General features: G+C 47.4%; 1 long non-coding RNA gene across 11 annotated transcripts; it reads right to left on the bottom strand.

The window, feature by feature from the left end:
- Positions 1 to 15,177: 15,177 nt before the first annotated feature.
- LOC125524837 lies at positions 15,178 to 22,159 on the bottom strand. 11 transcript variants are annotated; one of them, XR_007290970.1, is made up of 10 exons: positions 21,642 to 22,159; positions 21,255 to 21,494; positions 21,039 to 21,099; positions 20,309 to 20,393; positions 19,665 to 19,762; positions 18,392 to 18,539; positions 17,887 to 18,050; positions 17,680 to 17,788; positions 16,468 to 16,614; positions 15,178 to 15,682 (listed from the first exon to the last, which is right to left on the bottom strand). It is a non-coding gene; the product is annotated as an uncharacterized LOC125524837 (long non-coding RNA). The 11 variants fall into 11 exon arrangements; XR_007290973.1 differs by having other exon boundaries at positions 21,255 to 21,497; XR_007290967.1 differs by having other exon boundaries at positions 20,309 to 20,385; positions 21,595 to 22,159.
- Positions 22,160 to 23,478: the final 1,319 nt, after the last annotated feature.

Here is a 23,478-nt window from a genome sequence, read left to right on the forward strand (position 1 = left end):
GATCGAACTTCGATTCCGATGAGTTCAGAGCTTTCTGCACCTCTCAGGGCACTCGAGTTGACTATGCTTCTGTCGCTCACCCGCAGTCAAACGGACAAGCAGAAAGAGCCAATGGCCTAATTCTCAAAGGACTGAAACCCCGACTGATGCATGATCTCAAACACGCAGCAGGTGCTTGGGTTGATGAACTTCCGTCAGTTCTGTGGGGTTTAAGGACAACTCCTAATCGGTCGACTGGACGAACTCCTTTCTTCTTAGTCTATGGAGCTGAAGCTGTTCTGCCATGTGACTTGCTCCACAATGCACCCCGAGTTGAGCTCTTCCCCGAAGCGAAAGTAGAGCAGGCCCGGCAAGATTCAGTCGATCTCTTAGAGGAGGAAAGAGAGATGGCCTTGATCCGCTCGACCATTTATCAGCAAGACTTGCGTCGATTCCACGCCAGAAATGTGAGGGGTCGGGCCTTTCAAGAAGGAGACCTGGTTCTTCGAGTGGATCAGCAGAAACCACACAAGCTTGCCCCAACTTGGGAGGCCCCCTTCATCATCACCAAAGTTCTCCACAACGGAGCATACCATCTTTACAGTGTTGAGCATCAGAAAGACGAGCCACGGGCTTGGGACGCGGAGCTGCTCCGTCCCTTTTATACTTAAGCACTCGTTCGAATAAAATGTAATAAGAAACACCTTTTGTAATTTGTTTATCAAAGACAAGAGCTTGCGGTTCTCTCATTCGATTGTGTTGTTCTTATTTACTTCTGCCCAGTGGGTGGGCTTAGTCACGAATCCGTTTCGCCTAAGTTTGAAAAAATCCTACCGAGTGGAGAGCAATCCTCCCACTCGGGGGCTTAGCTGCAGTCCAACACTCGCCTAAGTTCTCTCACTAAGAGGCTTAGCTGCAGTCCAGTACTCGCCTAAGGTTGAAAAAATCCTACCGAGTGGAGAGCAATCCTCCCACTCGGGGGCTTAGCTGCAGTCCAGCACTCGCCTAAGTTCTCTCACTAAGAGGCTTAGCTGCAGTCCGGTACTCACCTAACTTTGAAAAAATCCTACCGAGTGGAGAGCAATCCTCCCACTCGGGGGCTTAGCTGCGGTCCAGCACTCGCCTAAGTTCTCTCACTAAGAGGCTTAGCTGCAGTCTGGTACTCGCCTAAGGTTGAAAAAATCCTACCGAGTGGAGATCAATCCTCCCACTCGGGGGCTTAGCTGCAGTCCAGCACTCGCCCAATTTCCCTCACTAAGAGTCTTAGCTACAGTCCGGTACTCGCCTAAGTTTGAAAAAATCCTACCGAGTGGAGAGCAATACTCCCACTCGGGGGCTTAGCTGCAGTCCAGCACTCGCCTAAGTTCTCTCACTAAGAGACTTAGCTGCAGTCCGGTACTCGCCTAAGTTTGAAAAAATCCTACCGAGTGGAGAGCAATCCTCCCACTCGGGGCTTAGCTGCAGTCCAGCACTCACCTAAGTTCTCTCACTAAGAGGCTTAGCTGTAGTCCAATACTCGCCTAAGGTTAAAAAATCCTACCGAGTGGAGAGCAAACCTCCCACTCGAGGACTTAGCTGCAGTCCAGTACTCGCTTAAGTTTGAAACATACCCCTATCCGCAAGGATGACTAGGCGCAGGTCGACTACAACCTTCTCCTTCGGAGCTGCGGCACAAATACAACGTCCGCTCCATCCCTATCCGCAAGGACGACGAGGTGCAGGTCGACTGCAACCTTCTCCTTCGGAGCTGTGGCACAAATACAACGTCTGCTCCATCCCTATCTGCAAGGACGACGAGGTGCAGGTCGACTGCAACCTTCTCCTTCGGAGCTATGGCACAAATACAACGTCCGCTCCGTCCCTATTCGCAAGGACGACGAAGCGTTCCGAGCAGTGAACAAAGTCCACTCAAAGGCAAACACAAGCACATTCGAAAGTAAAACAAATTCAAATAAATCCTAAAAGTTCCAAGCAGCAAATCAAAAGTACTCGGGCATCAAACCCGAAGGAGTTCAACAGTTACAGCAATCACTCGGCATTCCGAGGCAAATTTAAAGCGGATTCAAGTTTCAGAAGTTTGTTCACTCGGCCGGAGGAGGGCTGGCAGGCTCCACGAATGAGTCTAGGTCGATCCCATCGGCGATCCGAGTGGCAGCAGCAATGAAAGTCTCCATGAAGGACTGGAAATCATGCTTTTTTGGTGTTAGCGACTTTGATCGCAGCCAGCTTGTCCTCATGAGCCTCCTTGCAATGGACTCGCACCAAGGACAGTGCCACGTCAGCACCACACCGGGCGGAGGATTTCTTCCATTCTTGCACTCGGTCAGGGATCTCGTTCAGTCGAGTCATCAAGGATTCCAGGTCATTCTGAAGCGTCGCCCCCGGCCAAAGCGATGAGTCGATTCGAGAGACAACCTCCTTCAGGCACGCGAGGTAGCTTGTGGCATTGGCGATACGGGACTCCAGTCGGAGCACGTTCATCATAGTTTCGTCGCACACTGGGGAAGCGATAGGGTCCAGACCCGTCTCGACCCTCCCAGTTTCTTCGTCGAAGTCTTGGCAGAGTTCTGCAGCCAAAAGTTAGTCAATCGACCGAGCAAGATCCGATTGCAAGCATCAACATAGTCGGATTAAAAGAAATACCTTCTAGCGCGAGATAAAGCTTCTTCGCGAGAGTCCTCAGATAAGCTTCCGTGTCATTCCTCTTGCGGATTGCAGATTTGAACTTTTCATTCAGGACGACCTTGTCCTTCTTCAGACTGGTCACTTCGCGGTTAGCTTCATTAAGACAAGATTTCAGTTTGTTCACCTCTCCTTCCAACATTCCGATTGAAGCAAGCTTCTGGTCTGCGAGAACGGTTTTGTCTTGGGCTGCTTTTTGTGGGGCGGCGAGGTCCGAGTCCTCCTTCTCCAGAGCCAACTTCATTTTCTTTGCAAAAGAAGCAATCGAATCAAAGAAGAGATCAAAGAGATATATTGAAAGTCAGTCGACAATCAGTTACCTTCCATACCAGCGGCCTCGTCTTGAGCTTTTTTCAGATTCTGCTGGGCCAATTCCAAGTCTAAGTTGAGCTGCCTCTGCTTCTCCTCAAGTTCAGCAAATTTGGAAATAAGAGTACAAGACTTCTACAGAAGACAAAAGACGGATCAATCGATAAGATCAAAGGTGGTTCACTTCCGAGTGAATAAAACCTAAAGAAGTTCATTTAGACCCCAACCGACTGCACATAGTCGACTGTGGTCTCAGGGGCTACACCCAGCGGGTGCACTTGGCGTGCCCCCGCTGACTAAGACTAAACTCGTCCGGTCCACCCGGACCAAGTCAAAAAAGGCTATTCAGACCCCAGTCGACTACCAGCAGTCGACTGTGGTCTCGGGGACTACACCCAGTGGGTGCACTTGGTGTGCCCCCACCAGTTTGGATCCTACTCGATCGGCCTGCCGGAGTCGAGTGCAAGGAGTAAAAAAGAAAAGAAATAAGAACTCAGACCCCAGCCGACTGCAAGCAGTCAGCCGTGGTCTCGGGGACTACACCCAGTGGGTGCACTTAGCGTGCCCCCACCGGTTCTGATCCCACTCGCCCAGACCGAGTGGAAGAGCGAAACTACCAAAAACAACAAAACACCCAATGGGTGCTCTAATTCGATGCAAACAACAAGAGATTGTGCATAAGAAGATTTTTCGAGTAACATTTCTTCATAGAACAAAAACAGTCGGAAAGTCTACTCACCTGGACATTGGCCCGAAGAGCAGCGCTGGCGTCGTAGGCAGCCTGGCTGTTCTCATGCATTGTCTTCACCTGCTCAATCATCATGTCAGCTTGTCGGATGGCTTCCGCAGCCGCTTCCGACTGGTTGTCCGGGACGGGGTAGCTGGTGAAAGAGTGGGCAGATGACCCAGGTGCGGCGGCTTGAAGCTCCGCGGCGTGGAGTTGGACAACTGAAGGAATCACAGGTGCAGTCGACGGTGCGGGATGCCCACTCGACAAGGGTGCAGCGAAGGTCACAGAGGCCCTGCCCGCGTCTTCAGGTTGACGGACGGGAGGTGCTTCTTACCGAGCCATCCTGTCAGCTGCTACCTTCTTGCTCTTCCTGGGCTTAAGAGCCACATCTTCGTCGTCGTCTGGAAGATCTATGATGTTGGGTGGAGCTGCAAGGCAGATCATTCGACTCCAAGTGAACCACTTGAACACAATCGACCAAAGAATCAAGAACAAAATTGCAAGAGTTTATACCTGGGTTGGAGGTCACCGAATCTTCCATTTCCTCGTCCCGGTACTGGAAAGAAGAGGTTCCTGACGTAGTGGCACTGCAAAGGCCCACGTTCAATCGGTTGCATCTAGTAATCGAATCGATGAAAAGGACAAGTCAGATGGTTACCCGGAGATAGTAGGAACGGTCACTTTGATCCTGGGCAAAGCTTTTGGCAGTTTGGAGGAGGTGGCCTTCGACGCTTTCGGCAGCGCAACTTTGGACCGCTTTAGAGCCTTCTCAGTCGGTGTTGGGGAAGATGTCCTGGGACGCTTCGAAGATTGACCAATCGGCGCGGCCGCCAAGTCCAGAGCACTCGCCGGGTCATGAGCGTTTTTGGATCTCCTCACCCTGCGAGGAGGCAAGTCGACCTCTTTGTCTTCAGTCGATTCGTCGCTCTCCTCATCCTCCTCGGCATCCGAATGCTCCTCGCCGCTCTCGCCCCCGCTCGCTTCTTCCTCAGTGTCTGGGTCCTGCACTCCGTTCGGCATTGAGTACATGTCGATGAGGGCCTGAAAGGACAACGATCAAAGGAAATTCAGTCGACCATAAATGAGATATCACACGATGAATCGGAAAGATACTTGACAAAACAAAATTATACCTGCTCCGGCTGGTGCGAGTTGTCGAATGGAATCACCCTCCTAGACCCCCGGGGGTTGTCTTTGTTGCCGGTGATCCCCATCAACCATTTCTCCAAGATATCCTTGCTGACATCCTCCGGGTGGATCAGAGTGGAATCCTCGAGCCCAGAGTACATCCACATTGGATGATCACACGCCTGAAGCGGTCGGATGCGTCGACCGAGAAAGACCTCCAGCAGGTCCATCCTGGTCACCCCATCGCGGACAAGTTGGATGACCCGCTCGACCAGCACCTTAACCTGCGCCTTCTCTTCTGGAACTACCTTCAGGGGGCAGGCTTCTCCACTCAAGCCAAGGAAAAGGGAGGAAGTCTAGTCGACTGACCCGGGGTCGGCTGATCCTTGCAGTAGAACCAAGTCGACTGCCAGCCTCGGACCGAGTCGGGAAGGATCATGGCTGGGAAGGTACTCTTGCTCCTCATATGGATCCCCAAACCCCCGCACATCTGGATCACTCGTGTCCTCTTGTCACTCGACTTGGCCTTTTTGACCGACTGGGAGCGGCAGGTGAAGATGTGTTTGAAAAGACCCCGGTGCGGTCGACAGCCCAGGAAATTTTCACACATCTACACGAAAGCAGCCAGATAGACTATGGTGTTTGGAGTGAAATGGTGGAGCTGAGCCCCAAAGAAGTTCAAAAAAACCCGGAAGAAAGGATGGGGAGGCAATGAGAATCCGCGATCTACGTGGGTGGCGAGGAGAACACACTCACCCTCCCTTGGCTGCGGCTCGGTCTCGTTCCCCGGGAGTCGTGCCGATTTGTGGGGGATCAGTCCCCCCTCCACCAGGTCGTCGAGGTCGTCTTGGGTGATTGCCGAGCGGATCCAGTCGTCCTGGATCCAGCCCGCTGGCAGGCCGGACCTCGACGAGGATCTGCCTCGGCTGGTCCGCTTGCCCTTCGCCTTCGCGGTCGCCTTCTTCACACGTTCCAGCGCCACCGTCTTCTCCTTCCCCATGGCGACGGGTCGAGCTCGAGCAGAGGTCCGGCGATGAGGCGGAAGCGAGCGTGGCTGAGAGATCGAGGGAAAAAGAAGAGAGAATGGGAGCGCGCGGGGCAGAGGCCTGGTTCGGGACCTTTTATAAGGCTTTTCACCGAGTGGCTGACTGGTGGACCCAGACGATATAAACAAATCCCGCAACAGTCACACGCGCAGTACATGGTGAAAAAGGTGGCGCGGGGATCGAGGAGACTTGCCTAATCCGTCCCGATAACCTCGGTTCCGCCCGTCTGGCGCACTTCCCAAAATTCGAATCCCGCGAGATCCGCGGAGAGCAGAGCAACCCGTCAGACTGAAGACAAACATCCTCAACTTCGTCATTCAGAATTCTATCACGAAAATTCACTCGACAAAAACCAAGAATGGACCAAGGCGACTGAGAAAGGAGTCGACATCGTCACCTCAACTCACTGTTCCAGAACAAGATATACTCATAGCACAAAGAGTGGGTCGGAAGTGTTCCCAACTCCATCCTCACTCAAACCCTGATCCATTCGGGGGCTAATGATGAATCTATGTACCTAGGGTAGGGTCATGGACCTATCCAACATACCCTCCCCAAGGACATCTCTACAGAGAATCAGAAGCAGTCGGAGAAAAACCATCATCCACTCGACCATCAAGATGTCCTCACTCGACCACCTTGAAGACACTCGACCACCAGAAGATGAGAAATTCTCCACTCTGCAACGGTCAGGACTTAAACCATAGCTTTATGGACATTTATAACACTTTACTGTAGACGTTACCAGTAATGCCTTTCCTTTATGAGCATTGAACCCTGTGTAACGGAGGGGAGCTGGGGTCCTGGCGCACTCTATATAAGCCACCCCCTCCTCTAGGATAGGGGTTCGCACTTTCTGTAATTGACACACATATATTCAGTCGACCGCCTCTGGGCTCCGAGACGTAGGGCTGTTACTTCCTCCGAGAAGGGCATGAACTCGTAAACTCGTGTGTACAACTCCTCCATAGCTAGGATCTTGCCTCTACATTCCTACCCCCCTATTCTACTGTCAGTCTTAGAACCACGACACCTGCCATTTTTCTGGTTGGTGAGGCCGTCTAGTGTGCGGCTGTTAGAGTCGCCGCGTCCTCTTTCGTACATGAAGAACGATTGGTATTTCCGCTAACTGTAATGACGCCTCGTGGACCGGGCATCTTGAGCTTGAGAAAAGCATAATGCGGTATTGCGTTAAAACGAGAGAAAGCCGCCCTTCCGAGTAGTGCTTGAAAATCACTTCGGAATGGAGCAATGTGAAAAGTTAACGTTTCACTTCGGAAGTTATCAGGAGAACCGAATACCACCTCTAGTAGTAGAGAGCCCGTACAGTGGGCCTCTTGGCCTGGTATTACTCCCTTGAAGGTAGTATTACTGTGGCTTATTTGTGTCGGGTCTATCCCCATTTTGCGGACTGTGTCTTGATATATCAGATTGAGATCATTGCCGCCGTCCGTGAGGACCCTTGTGAAATGGTACCCATTTATTATTGGGTCTAACACCAAGGCCGTCAGTCCTTCGCGTCGGATATGTGTATCGTGATCCCTACGATCAAAAGTGATTGGGCAGGCCAACCAGGGGTTGGACCTAGGGATGACGGGCTCGATGGCACATGTGCATCGAAGAGCGTGATTGCTTCTCCTCCTTGTCACATTGATCACGTTTACTGTTTTAACCTCTGGTGGGAATTTTTCTGTCCTCCGGCGCTTTGCTGGCGAGGTTCACCCTTGTCTTCGCTTGGTGTCTCCTCCCCTTTGTGTTTGGCGTTTAGCTTACCGACCTGCTTGAAGACCCAACATTCTCTATGGGTATGATTTGCAGGTTTGTCTGGGGTGCCGTGAATCTGACAGAGCTTGTCAAGAATTTTGTTTAGGCGAGATTGTCCTTCTCTGCTGCCTTTGAAAGGCTTTTTCCGCTGACCTGGTCGGGAGCCCCTGAATCCGGCGTTTACCGCCGTATTATCTCGGCTACCTTCTTTATTTCGACGCTTGTTTTTGTTGCGTCGTGGTTTACCATTTCCATCCCTCACTTCGGATGTGCTTGGGTCGCTGGTGCTGCTATGGGCCAACCAGCTGTCCTCGCTCGCACAAAAGCGGGTCATGAGGCTTGTTAGAGCTGCCATTGTTCTCGGTTTTTCTTGACCAAGGTGTCTAGCGAGCCATTCGTCTCGGACGCTGTGTTTAAAAGCTGCTAAGGCTTCGGCGTCCGGACAGTCGACTATTTGGTTCTTCTTGGTGAGGAACCTGTTCCAAAGCTTTCGGGCGGACTCTCTGGATTGTTGGATTATGTGACTTAAATCATCTGCATCCGGAGGTCGGACATAAGTCCCTTGAAAATTGGCCCGGAAAGCATCCTCGAGCTCCTCCCAACTTCCAATTGAGTTTTCGGGGAGGCTTTTTAGCCAGTGCCTAGCTGGCCCTTTAAGCTTGAGGGGCAAGTATTTAATGGCATGGAGATCGTCTCCACGAGCCATATGAATATGGAGGATGAAGTCCTCTATCCAGACTCCAGGGTCTGTGGTTCCGTCGTACGCCTCTATGTTCACTGGTTTGAATCCTTCTGGGAATTCGTGATCCAGCACCTCATCAGTGAAACATAGTGGGTGTGTGGCACCCCTGTATTGGGATGCGCCATAGTGTTCGGATGGTTGTAGTATTCGGTGCTGGTTGTGTACCGTAGCGTGCTTCCTAGATCCATAGACAGATCTGGTCGTGCCGGATTTTTGACGCAAGTTCTCACGTAGAATGTGTGTTGACTTATGCGTGACTTTGTTAGCCGCTCTATCGCGTTCACAGGGTGTTGGATCCGGTCGGTTGGCCGTATCACTTATCGGCTGTATGGGCTCTAAGGCCTCGTCGTCGAATTCCGGTAATAGCTTGCGCTTTGGATAGCTATTTGGGTGGTAGGTTCTACCATGCTTTGTTACTTTGTTCCACTTGCTGTTGAGCGTATCTTGTGCGACCTTGAGCCTTTGCTTCTGTTTCTTCAGGCTTCTCGTTGTGGCAGTAAGCCTTCTGCGGAGGTTCTCTTGCTCCAAGTGTGTTTCCGAGATGATGGGTGCATCATCGTCCGGACTGTTTTCTTCCCTGGATGGGGATTGATGATGCTTATCTTTGGCGTCATCATGTTCAGACGTCGGATCCGTACTATGTTTGTTGTTTGCATCTTAATCGTTTTCTGCCACTGGGGTGGTGCAGTTGTCGTCTTTTCCGGAGTCGCGTGGACTATTGTTATCGCTGTTTTTGCAATGGCGGGACTTAGGGCGGCGCCGCTGACGTCGGTGCTTGGGTTGCTTCTTGGAGGGGTCATCCTCCGCTTTCTCGTCGCCATGCATTGGCTTCGTTGGGGGTGTCCACCATGTACACGTCATGTGATGAAGTAGCGGTCCAGCACCCTGTGGGCGGTGGTCCCGGTTCATCTCCGGCTTCGTCGTCCATACCGTCGAAGTCCTCGGAGCCGAAGTTGAGCATGTCGGTTAAGTCGTCGACAGTGGCTACTAAGTGGGTGGTGGGTGGGCGGCGAATTTCTTCGTCGTCCGCATCCCATTCTAGTCGGACATAGTTCGGCCAAGGTTCTCCTGACAGGGAGAGATGCCTTAATGAATTTAGCACATCTCCAAAAGGTGAGTGCTGAAAGATATCCGTGGAGGTGAACTCCATGATCGGTGCCCAGTCGGACTCGACGGGCGCGGATACGAGCGGCTCGAAGTCCGTGACCGAAGATGAATCCAGTGGTTCGGCAACACGGCTCCCGTAAGGGGTGAAGTCAGTATCCGGCTCTATCGCCACTGAGAGCGCGGCCTCCATGAAGGGTTCCATCCCTCCGCTCTCGGATGGCGCGACTTGCTCCGGATTGATGGACGGAGTAGCTGCGGATGCGATCTCCTGAATACTGTCCGACAGTAGACTTACGTCATGCTCGTCAAGACTGTACGGCGCGTCCGACATGGGTCGAATCCGTCGAAGATCAAGTCTCCGCGGATGTCGGCCGTGTAGTTCAAGTTTCCAAATCTGACCCGGTGGCCAGCGGTGTAGCTCTCAATCTGCTCCACATGGCCAAGCGAATTGGCCCACAGTGCAAAGCCGCCGAATATGAAGATCTGTCCGGGGAGGAAACCCTCACCCTGGACCGCATTGCTAGCGATGATCGAAGGAGCCATCGAGCCTTATGGTGACGACACAGTGGAACTCTCAATGAAAGCACCAATGTCGCTGTCAAAACCGACGGATCTCGGGTAGGGGGTTCCGAACTGTGCGTCTAAGGCGGATGGTAACAGGAGGCAGGGGACACGATGTTTTACCCAGGTTCGGGTCCTCTCGATGGAGGTAATACCCTACGTCCTGCTTGATTGTTCTTGATGATATGAGTATTACAAGAGTTGATCTACCACGAGATCAGAGAGGCTAAACCCTAGAAGCTAGCCTATGGTATGATTGTATGTTGTCCTACGGACTAAAACCCTCCGGTTTATATAGACACCGGAGGAGGCTAGGGTTACACAAGGTCGATTACAAAGGAGGAGATATCCATATCCGTATTGCATAGCTTGCCTTCCACGCCAAGTAGAGTCCCATCCGGACACGGGACGAAGTCTTCAATCTTGTATCTTCATAGTCCAACAGTCCTGCTGTTCGGAGACCCCCTAATCCAGGACTCCCACACCCACCATTTTACTCCTCTTCCTGAATTATTTTCGATGGACAGTAACCTATCCACTCGCTACAAGAATGGCGGAAGGCTATTGAGGGGATCCATAACCCTGCTCCCCAGCCAGACGGTCACAACCGGAACCTTGCCCCTAGATTCAAAGAAGATATGGACATATTTGTGGAGCTCGAGGATGGAGTATTCTATCAGACGAGTTATGATGGTACCGAAGTACCCATCATTGCCGATTACCCCGATCTCCTTCCTGCTTCGTATGTGAGTAATTTAAAAGACACCTTCTTCAAAAGAGTTTCCTTACTATGCCTCACCCACCGCACTATTTCGTGTTCCAAAGGGGAGGCGCTCGACGCCACCACGTGCACCAGAAGCCTCTCCGAGGAGAACGGCGCCCGCGCCAAGCACATCTTCAAAGAGGAAGGCAAATGATAACACGGTAGAGCCCTTGTCAAAGAGGTAAGGCTTTTCTTTTCAAGAATACACCTTCTGATCGCCACATCAAATTGTGATTCCATTCGCCGCATTCTATCAGGAAAAGTATCCGCCGGACTGTGTCCGGGGATCCGGCCGGAAGTGCCTCCACTAGTCAGGTTCCGAACCCTGCCCTAAGGACGGGGGCTGACACGGGAGTGGCGCCGAACTGTCCTTCCATAGAGGATTCGGAGGATATGTCCGTCACGAACTCTGAAGTGGAGAGCGCTATGAATCATCGTCGTTGGAGGGCCGTTCTTCGTGATCCCGGCTTTTCAAAGGAGGCATTTGATGCCTTCAGCTCGGCCGATGCGTACATCCGAGATGCTCTGGATGGGCTTGCCAGAGCCATAGACCTGCATCTGGAAGATATGCGGGTAAGCGTAGATTTAATAATCATACACCAGTAGCCCCCGAGACTTAAAGCAGTTGGTACAACTGATTTAAGGATCATTGTATAACCAGGTGCTTACGGAGAAGAACAGCATGTTATCTCAGGAATTAGAAAATTATCGGACCCAGCTAACTACTGCCAATGCCGAACTGGAGAAATCCAAGAAGGCGTCTACTGGCAATGTTTCCCTCCATCAAGAAAACATAATGGTATACCAATAATGCTAACACGGTTGCTCACCTCTTAATAGGATCATTAGATCAACAGCAAGAGCAACTGAAAGCCGCTCAAAGCGGAGAACAAGAAGCCAAAAAACTGCTAGCCGCGGGCGTGCGTGTGCTAACAAAAGTCGTGATGGACAAAAACAAGCTCGAGGATTCGAATACACAACTGGGCGAGGAACTGAAAGATGTACGGGCCCAGCTGGCGGACTCCGTAAAGAAGAATAAAAGGCTGCGAGGCGGCATATTCAGTATGTGGTCGAACTTACCTTCGAATAATTCGGACATAGAAGGGACTGATAGAGTTATGTCTGCAGGTATGCTGACCTGTTGTCCCGAAGAGATGTCCGGATCTTCAAGCGATCTGCTACAAGAGCTGTCGTAGGTGCACGAGCAAGCTCGGCAGGCGATGCGAAGTGTTGCCAAGGCCCTATGGCCATCCGCCTCCCCTCCGGGAAAGATGGAGGAGCTTATACAGCTATTCAAGGGAGCGCGGCGGCGCTTTCGACTGTGCAAGATATCGGCCTATCGGGAAGGTGCACGAGAAGCCTGGGCCATGGTGAAAACATGGTATACCAAGCTTGATCCGAATCATATGGCTCGGGTCAGGCCTGTAGGGTCAGATGGAAAAGAAGTTCCCGTTAATTTGGTATATGACCAAGTAGAAGTAGCCGCCAAGTATTCCCAGCAGGATTGTAAGTTAGACCGCCTACTGGACGGCATAGTGGAGGAAAATTTTGAGTCCTAGTGACTATGTACTTTCCTTGACATATGTAACTCTAGCTGAATTTTAAAAACGATTGTTATGGCAGACCTTTTCGCTTCGACCTCTGGACCCGAAGGTGTAGAGTGTTGCCGAATACCTGAGCGGTAAAATAGACCGGGATATGCGTGGAAACCAGGCGTAGGCGTCATAGTTGCTTGAACAGACAATTTGTATCCAGCTAGTTATGTTATATTACATCATGATTGTAAGAAACATCTTCCAGAGAGAATAGTTTCGTTAAGGGTTCCTTTCCCTAGGTGTGCATGCGTTAAAATGCATGTCCGAACTATGATTGGTAACATCACAGTATAGGTAATCATCTGGGGGTTCATAATGGAAGGAATATAAAACATATTTAATCCACCGACCGAATATTCTCTTAAGAACACTAGCTTTCGGCTTCACCCAGTCTGAGGTACACATCCGGATGATCCGACAGTAACAATCGCAGAGGTGCTCCCTTTATGCCCTAGCCGAACTAATGGGAACGTAGGGCATAAGCACAGGAGTCGGGCAACCCAACTTCGCCAAAACTTAAGTCATATCGATGTATATAATAGCGAAGAAAAGGTACATATGGGAAAAACGCATATGTAATGAGCTTGATGCTCGGAAAATAAGAATAAGCTTCTGTCCGGGAAGCCCCCAAGTATAATGGACGTATATGCTCAAGGATGTCTACATAACAGGTGCATGGTTTAACCGTGCGAAAGCTTTAAGTCTTCGAGAAAAAGAAGAAGAACGAAAAGAGAGGAAAAAATAAAGGAAACAATAGGGTGGAGGAGACGAACGAATAGTTCGGCGCTAGGCATAGAATCTTCGAAGTCTGGCCACGTTCTAGGTGTTCGGCTCTAGGCGATTGTCTGATGCAGCACGTAGGCGGTATGCTCCTCTAGTGAGAACTTTGTCAATTATGAAGGGACCTTCCCACTTGGGCTTGAGTTTGTCCTTTTTCTTCTCCGGCAAGCATAGAACGAGTTCGCCAACATTATAAGTCTTGGCCCGTACTTCTCTGCATTGATATCTGCGGGCCTGTTGTTGGTAAAATGCGGAACGGGCTTTTGCAACATCACGCTCTTCCTCCAGGGCGTCTAGGTTGTCCTGCTGATCAAGCTCGACATCTCTCTCTTCGTACATGCACACTCGAGGTGAGTCATGAATAATATCGCAGGGCAATACAGCCTCTGCGTCGTACACCATGAAGAAAGGTGTATATCCAGTAGTGCGGTTAGGCGGGGTCCGCAACCCCCAGAGTACGGAGTCGAGCTCCTCAACCCAGTGCTTGGCTGATTTTCTCAAAGACCGCACTAGTCTAGGTTTGATGCCTCTCATAATAGACCATTGTCCCGTTCGACTTGGCCGTTTGTTTGCGGGTGACAGACAGAGGCGTAATCGAGCTTAATGCCCAAATTAGCACACCAATTTTTCACCTCATCGGCTGTGAAGTTGGAGCCATTATCGGTGAAGATGCTGTGTGGAACACCATAACGGTGCACCACACCGGATATGAATTCTATCACTAGCTCCGCCTCGGCCGTTTTAACTGGTTTGGCCTCTATCCACTTAGTGAATTTATCCACCATGACCAGCAAATACTTCCTCTTATGGCTTCCTCCTTTAAGGGGTCCGACCATATCGAGCCCCCAGACCGCGAAAGGCCAAGTGATGGGGATCGTTTGTAGAGCGGTGGGGGCATATGGCTTTTGTTGGCGAAGAGCTGGCATCCGACGCAAAGTTGGACCAGGTCCTGTGCATCTGCTCAGGCAGTCGGCCAGTAAAAACATGTACGGAAGGCCTTGCTAACAAGGGCCCGAGATGCGGCGTGGTGCCCGCCGAGACCGGCATGAATTTCAGCCAAGAGATGCCGCCCCTCTTCCTCGGAGATACATCTTTGAAGAAATCCGGTAGCGCTTTTCTTGTAGAGCTCTTCGTCATGGACCTTGTAGGCCTTCGAACGCCGGACAATGCGGCGAGCCTCATTCTGATCCTCCAGGAGTTCTCTCCTATTAAGGTAGGCCAAGAAGGGTTCGGTCCATGGGGCAATGACTGCCATGATGAGATGGGCCGACGGTGTTATTTCGGTGGCTGGGCCGCCGATGATATTGTTGTGTTCGGAATCTGGGTTTGTATTCGGATCCGAACTGGTGTTGCTGCTCTCCCCTTGCCACACCACAGGCGGCTTGAAAAGCCTTTACATAAAGATGTTAGGTGGGACGGGGTTGCGCTTAGCACCGATGCGGGCAAGGACGTCCGCCGCTTGATTACTTTCTCAAGCCACATGATGAAACTTGAGCCCCTCGAATCGAGCCGACATTTTTAAGACGGCGTTGCGATAAGCCGCCATCTTCGAATCTTTGGCATTAAAATCTCCATTTATTTAAGATATTGTGAGGTTTGAGTCCCTGCGCACTTCCAGACATTGTATGCCCATGGAGACAGCCATCTGGAGACCTAATACGTCTCTAACGTATCTACAATTTTTTATTGTTCCATGCTATTATATTATCAACCTTGGATGTTTTATATGCACTAGATGACCAGTTGCGCCAATGGCGCAAAGGCCAAGAGTAAGCCATGTATTGAAAGAGTGTACATTAATATTATTCGGGCACATATTGAAACATATGAGAAAAAATTCCACTTACTATAAGTACAAGTGATGCAACACATATCAGTATTAACAGAACCGTTAATTAGTCAGCCACAAATCCACACCCAGAAGCACATTGCACAGGGTTGAAACTTTTAAACCTCACATTCCCAAGCAATCTTAAGGAGGGCCAACAGAATTGAAATCACTGATGCAAAGTATCAGCAGTTAGTAATATTTATACACACAGCTTCTTTATTGTAGTTATATATGATGATGAAATCAGTACGTAAATCAGCACCAAGGATAGCCGATCAGACAAACAAAAATTCTGCATCCCACTGAACAACACTATTATGCAAGAGCTTGAAGCTTTGGAGCCAAGGCTACGAACCTTCAAATCCAACAAAACATCTTACCATGCAAACACGGTAAAATGGGAAAGAAAGACTCTAAATGTGACACACCAAAAGCGAAAGAAAATGTTGAACAGCCTGGGCATGCGGAGTTGTGCCGGTGACCTGGTGACGCCGAGCAGCACGTGGATGTGGACCAGCCTGATTACGGTGGCGGTGTTGCCCTCCTCATCGACCTTCAGCAGCTCGCCAGAGTCTGCAATGCTCATACTTTGCATCGAGTAAACCCATCTCACTAAGAACGGGAATGAGCATCGCCTTTGGCATGATCTTGATAGCATCCACTTCCTACAATAGAACATGCAAAGAGACATAATGAGGATAATATTATGCATGCACCACTCTGCACAAAAAACTCTCCAAGGAACCAGCTTTTATTACTCTACCTCCTGTTCTCTAGCTTTCAATATTAAAGGAAAAAAGCAATTCCCATTAATTGCATACCACATAGCTAAACCCCAGATTACAATACACAAAACAGAGCAAAACTTCTTCATAATTCAATTAAAATGAGGCCATATGCATCATGATTAAAGTTGCTCCCTGTATTGTATATACAACCATGATTCAAAGTGCTCCTTGTACGGTATATGCAACCATGTATATACAACTATATCATTTATAGGCCATGCATATACAACTTAAGAAAACATAAATACGGAACTGCATATGCATCTGCATATAAAGCAGGTGATAAAATCTACAAATATTACAATAGCAATTGTGGCAGCACAAAAAGTGTAATTGGACATCACCATTTAACAACTAAGGCTATAAAATAAAAGATGATTGTGCAGATAGCAAAGGAAGATTCAACATTATTGTGTCATTGACAAATGTTTCAGGTAACAGCAAATCAACTTGGGTATGTGCTCTATTAATTCATTTTATAAACTGATATAAGAGTTCTAATTTATTTCATTTATCCCATTTAGTTGTCTCAATACATATTTAACCCATGTTGTGGGCTCACATAAAGACATGACAAGTTCACTGTACTCGGCTTGCCCAAGTTACTTGACCAGACGATGTTGATCCACTTACTTGCTTTTCTCAAAAAAAAACCTACTCACTTGCTGACGACATGACCTTATCCATCCCCTCCTTCTGCACTCTCTCACTCACCCTGTAGCTTCCACCCCATCGTTGCTCCTCCTCTGCAGGAGATACGACTTCAATTGCAAGATCTACTCCCTCATGCATAAGATTTGCTTCCTGCCCTGTATGCATCACGTCACCAGGTCAGTTCCTCAGCTGAATCCTCATCAGGTCAGGCTACCTCAACCACTTCCAAGTGAACCTTAACAAATAGAACAATATTACTTCTAAAAGATAGCAAGTAAATCTGGAGTATTTCAGTTTTGAGCTCATGTTTTTCCCTAGAGGCAAGGCCAGAGATAGCAGAGTTTTGATTCTGAAACAAGGCAGCAGTGTAATTATTAGCCATCATTAAAATCAATATTATCTCATGAAAATGCCTACCCTGTTGACCCACTAATGGCATGACTGAAACTTCCTCTCTGCTAAACCTATGTGTGCTTCCTAATCAACACCTGAGTAATCACGTGTTAGACCGTCATACATGTTTATCTCATGTTCTCTTGATGTCTGAGAAATAGTACATGCATGTGTACTCTACAGTTTAAACAAGCTCAAACCCCTGCTATTCTTATTGATAGGGCACTTCTAGTGCTTCAGGAGTATTTTTTCAGCGTCAACAGCAATGATTAGGAATATCACCTGCATTGCAGAAGAATTAACAAAGCGAATGCAAGTTCATATATCTAAAAAAAGATCAGTAGGCTATGGAGACTCGAAAATAACATTTCTCTATGTGTGATTTGTGATAGTGTTATAATTGTTTCTTCATGAAACACATTTTAGAACTTCGAAAACTTATGTGCCTTCTTTCACAATGAACTCAAAAATAACATTTCTCTATATGCGTTGGTTCGCTTGCCATGATTGTCGTCTCATTCACCTAGCTGACTACTCATTCCTTTCGTAAGAGCAAATTAATTGTACACCCTTTGGTTCAAGTATAAACAAAATAGTAGTCTGTTTTTTATTGTTAATACATATGCAAACCCATGGAAGCATAACTGGACACATAATAAAAGGCTATAAGGTTGAAAATAACCCATAATTTGATTAATATATAGAGACTGGAAACTGAATTACTCTGAATAACAGAACATCTGCAAGTACGAACTAAAGATCTCAATCAGTTTTGGGTTCCAAGCACACAGAATTAAATATGTAAGATCTGGTGAAAGGAAACCGACCATCATGAAGAAATGCATCAGGTATATCAGTAGTCCATGAATGTAATGTGTATCAGGTCCTATCTTTTTTTGAAGTAACGCTGGTTCCTAAACGATCTGAACACTGTATCTGAGATATATTAAATTATATGAGTACAATTTATCTGATTCCTAAGAACGTATCAACAGGGCGATGAATAGAGAAAGGGATTTAAGAAACAAAGTTACCTGTCTGCTGAATAGTGGGCATTTGACCGACAGGCAAACAATGCAAACATTGAGGAGGTTAACAGGGGCACCACGAGTTGTTCGCAGCCTCGCTGATGAAGGCGACTTACTTATTTTCTTCAGATTTATTTCATACGCCTCCTCAATAATCATGGTACATACATCTATTAGCATAAATTTGAAACAAGATTGTAGCATGATCAGAACTTGGACGCTAAGGAGATGCAAGCATACAGAAAAAAGATCAAGGAGGACTGAATCTCAATCAGAGCATGATCAGAACTTGGACAACCGATTTCTTTGTTTTGAAAGCAAACATATAAAGGATGAACTATGAGAGCTAAACATAACTCTTTTGCATCAGATTGTAGTTAAACAAAATGATTATAGATGATTTGCTATTACACCCAACTAATAAAATGAAAAAGGAGGGGTCTACAGGAAAGGGAAATTTAATGTGTCAACAGAAACTCAAACTAAAGGCCGCACGCAAGATGGACCATACCTCTGAAAATTCTTCAACCACACCAGGCAGGAAGCAGCCCACCAAACAATGAAGGCGTGCACCACACCAGCGACAATTATTCATTGGAACACTAAGCGGCTTCCAAGAAGATATATTAAAGTGTCTATCATGTAGCCCAACCAATTGCCTGCAGAGTTTGACTCTATAAGTATCCAAGAACAATATCAATAAATCTCAAGAAATTTTGTCAAGGATATAACCAGGTAGGATTGTTCTCATAAATAATACAAACTGGCAAACTATGAGTTGAAGATGCATATTTTAGTTTCCCTAAATGACCGAGATGGATCTGTAGCGCCAACATCAAAGAAGAGGTTCAACTAACCATATAGATTTGAGAATACAGTACTTGTCCAGGATAAATGTGAGCTAACTATCTAGCACCAAGCCTGAACCAACGTGACGCTTATCAGGTTTCTTAATCGTCTAATTTAAGGGAGCAAAAAAAAGAACAAATTCTACATGAAAACTCTATTAATGTCTTAAGGTAAATGCTTCTTCATGTATCATATATGGCAGTTTGATAGAAAAAATAAGAAAACAATAGAGAAAATTAAAATATAATTATGTTTATCAAAAAGTCATAAGATAATCGATGAACTATAACTGGTGTAAAGCTCATCACCAATGTGAAGTATTAACAGGCAATAGCAGCCTTATTATATTGGAAAGAAGAAAAGTGTGAGACCCTGAGTTGTTTTATTTAACTACATAAGAAAAGCTACAGGTAGGCCTGGCATTCTTGTAGGCGCCACTAATTGTGAGGATACATGTGTAGAGTCACACAATTGAAACAATGAAAGAACAGAAAACTGGCCAAAGACACCCTTTCCAGAATGCAACACATGAGGAAAATATTGTCCAGGAAACAAATATGATTACTACAACATCACCTCATTCAAAACAATTAGGATGAGTTCTGGAAGACCAATTTCCACGAACCTAGCTACCTGTATTTCATCATGCATGTATCTTTTATTCACTCTTCCAAGAATACAGAAGCAAGGCAAATAAGCCGGCGATGGAGCAAAACTGAAAGCCAAGTTCATAAATACCGAATCCAACTCCGATCAGTACCCGCAAAACAATAGTGATTTACTCTAGCTTCAGCAAACAATTATAGCAACATAGAGCAGTAATATCCGTAAACAAGATAGCAAGCAGGAAACATAACATAAAATAGAAACGTAACTCCCCTTTGTATTCTGATGTATATGCTTGTTTAGGACCATATATCTTCCGAAATTTGTACCTTATCAGCTGTTGATTTGGTTACCGCAGTTCGTCTTTTCCCTCATGTGAGTTTTGCGCCATCCTTACATGATTTAGCAGCAGCGACCTTGAAACGATCTGCAGAAAAACAAAATGAAAGTGAAATCAAATGGAATCACGTGTAGGCAGTACCAAAGTATGGTGTATGCCACTCCAATGGCATTTTGCCTGTACCCCATGCAACATCAAGTGAGGCATGAGCAATAGAGAGATTACATACCAACATCATGTATTAACCCCAAATCATGAATCAATACCAGAGGACCAAATAATGTCACCATCTCTGTACTAACAACCAACATTTTAGCATGTCATTTATTTACAAAGTAATGCTATGGTAGTCTAATTTCCCAAGGGCAAGTGTCCAATATACTTTCAGAATGTGCAGTTCAGATCATGCAGTTAGAAATAAACTTTATGGTAGTAACTCTACAGGACCTGCTATTCAGTTATCTTTTCTAGTAACAATTTTGAAAATGGCACAATGGTTAGTTCCTATTATTTAAGCTCACACTATTTAAACCGAGAATTTCTCGCATGCCATGATTTTTTTGTCCTAATCATACTCCTATATAACAACCGACAGACTCTAGCTTTTAAATTAGAAAAGGGAGAACAACTTACCATGCTCTTTGATTACTTCTTGGACCCATGTTTCCTATCACCAGTGCCCTCCCTGCCGCACAAATCCTCGCTGATCTCTGCAAATCTTCAAAAGGAAGCATCAAAATAACCAACATGTACCCACAGGATAGAAAAACAATTTTAATACAAGCTATCTATTTGATGGAAGGAACTTTATTTTATAACGGAATTCACTCCATCAGGCAAACTGTGATGTTTTGGCATCCACGGTCAAAGCATTAACGTAAAATTCAAATAAATTAACTTTTGTGCAGTAAATGCATACACTGTCGGGAGAAAATATTTTGTAAGAAAATTAGAGAAATTTAGATGAGTCAATCATTCTGGACTGCTTGGGTTGTGCCTACATCCAGTGATGTGGTAACCCAATTCTCCGAGGAGAACTAATTCTGCCTCATCCTTGTCACTACACCCCATACAAAAATTATAAAATTCGCAAACAACAGACGTACTTGATAATCAATCTTAACGAAAACAGATGTTCTATCTGTCCTCAAACAAATTATAAGCATTTAATAAAATTATTTGCTCAACAATTAAAAAATGGATCATTACAAATATTTAAAGGAAAAGATTAAACTGAACTTGCAGAGAGTATGTGTGTTCATTGGACATGCAATGAGTTTAGAACAAGAAAACTAAACTGAATTCAGACCACAGAACATGACAAACCTACACACACAGGGACAGAGGGTAGGCTAAGTATAACCTCATCGTGGGGAAGAAAAATCTGGGGATACCAAAATCGTTCAGGAATTTTTCCTGTGGACCTGGAAGCAAAGAAAAATCATAACTCTTAGCAGGTATTGGATGGGGGGAGAAGACGACCCTCTGTATATACAGGCAAATGAGCTTCCTCTGATTCGATCCAGTACAACACCGTCGTTAGTGAGATTAAAAAAGGCATGAGTAGCACAACACACACCTGTTTATTGCGAGTCCATAAGGCGAGCAAGATTTTCTCTTCCTCTTGCTTGTCTCCTTCCTCATCCTCCCTATCTCCTCCCACTCCTGCTGGCCAAGTCAACAAATCCAAGCATCAAAGTTGGAAACTAAAAGGAAAGCAGACAGCAGGGAGATGCCAGCATGAGAACCAAATCGAACAAGAATATCTCCTCCTCCTGCTAGTCTCCTTCCTCCTCATCCGTGGCCCCTCCTGCTCCTCCTGCTAGACAAAACGACAAATCAAAGCATCGAAGTTAGAAACTGAAAAAGAGAAACGGTAGGGAACATACCACCAAAAGAACCAAATCAAACCACCGTACTATGCCATTGTGGGAGAGATTGTAGGAGGAGCAGCAACGAGCGAGACCTTGCTGGGGACGGATTCCTGGTGACAACAGTGGAGTTGACTCGCGGCGGCAGCGTGGCACCCTCGATCCAATCCGCGCGCGACGCATCCTCACCTCCTCCCTGCAACTCCCATGACGGCACCGTCGGGCTGGGAAACCTTCCTGACCATCCCTGCCGTCGGTCGACTTGCGCGTGAGCGATGGGAAGGCGAGGAGGAGGAAAAGGCGAGGGCGGGGCCGCCAGCGCCAACGCAGCCATCTCTCTGTCACTGTCTTCTCCTCTCCTCTAGAGCTGCAGCTGGAGGTGAGAGCCGTGGCGGAAGGAGAGAGCCGAGGCGGGAGGAGGCGGTGCGACGCACGGGAGGCCAACGGCGAGGGCCCAGCGACGAGTGCCTCCATGGCTCGAGGACCCGACCTCGCTGGATCCCAGGGTGGACGAGATGCGGGAGGGGAGGAGGGGGTGCGACTGACGCGGGAGGATGGAGGAGGAAGCGAGCGTGGAGACGGCGGAAAGAGGAGAGTGGCGGGCGGCTAGGTCTTCTCCACAGGCGGCTGGCTTTTATATATCTGTACGTGAAATTACCAAGATGCCCTCGAGGGGGAACGAAAATTACAGGCGGTGGCAGCAGCGATTTAAAGGCGACGTGGCCGGGTTCGTTGTGACTACCACTTCTTCAGGTTTTATATGTTCAATATGTTCAATTTTATATGTTCAATTATATGCTATTTTATATGATTTTTGGGACTAACCTACTAACCTAGAGTCCAGTGACAGGTTTTGTTTTTTCCTTATTTTAGAGTATCGCAGAAAAGGAAAATCAAACAGAGTCCAATTGACCTGAAACTTCACGGAACTTATTTTTGAACCAGAAGAAGCCCACGGAGTATCGGAGATGGACCAGGAGAGTCCCGGGATGCCCACGAGGGTGGGGGGTGCGCCCACCCCCCTGGGCGCGCCCCCCTGCCTCATGGACAGCCCAGAGATCAACCGACGTACTTCTTCCTCCTATATATACCCATATACCCTAAAAACTTCAGGGAGCACAATAGATCGGGAGTTCCGCCACCAGAAGCCTCTGTAGCCAACGAAAACCAATCTAGACCCGTTCTGGCACCCTGCCGGAGGGGGAATCCCTCTCCGTTGGACATCTTCATCATCCCGACGCTCTCCATGACGAGGAGGGAGTAGTTCTCCCTCGGGGTTGAGGGTATGTACCAGTAGCTATGTGTTTGATCTCTCTCTCTCGTGTTCTTGAGGTGGTACGATCTTGATGTATCGCGAGCTTTGCTATTATAGTTGGATCTTATGATGTTTCTCCCCCTCTACTCTCTTGTAATGGATTGAGTTTTCCCTTTGAAGTTATCTTATCGGAGTCTTTAAGGATTTGAGAACACTTGATGTATGTCTTGCGTGGGATACCCGTGGTGACAATGGGGTATTCTATTGATCTAGTTGATGTATGTTTTGGTGATCAACTTGTGGGTTCCGCCCATGAACCTATGCATAGGGGTTGGCACACGTTTTCGTCTTGACTTTCTGGTAGAAACTTTGGGGCACTCTTTGAAGTACGTTGTGTTGGTTTGAATAGATGAATCTAAGATTGCGTGATGCATATCGTATAATCATACCCACGGATACTTGAGGTGACATTGGAGTATCTAGGTGACATTAGGGTTTTGATTGATTTGTGTCTTAAGGTGTTATTCTAGTACGAACTCTATGATAGATTGAACGGAAAGAATAGCTTCATGTTATTTTACTACGAACTCTTGAATAGACCGATCAGAAATGATAACTTTGAGGTGGTTTCGTGCCCTACCATAATCTCTTCGTTTGTTCTCCACTATTAGTGACTT

This window comes from Triticum urartu, chromosome 7, assembly GCF_003073215.2.
Source record: "Triticum urartu cultivar G1812 chromosome 7, Tu2.1, whole genome shotgun sequence".
NCBI classification, from domain to species: Eukaryota; Viridiplantae; Streptophyta; class Magnoliopsida; order Poales; family Poaceae; genus Triticum; species Triticum urartu.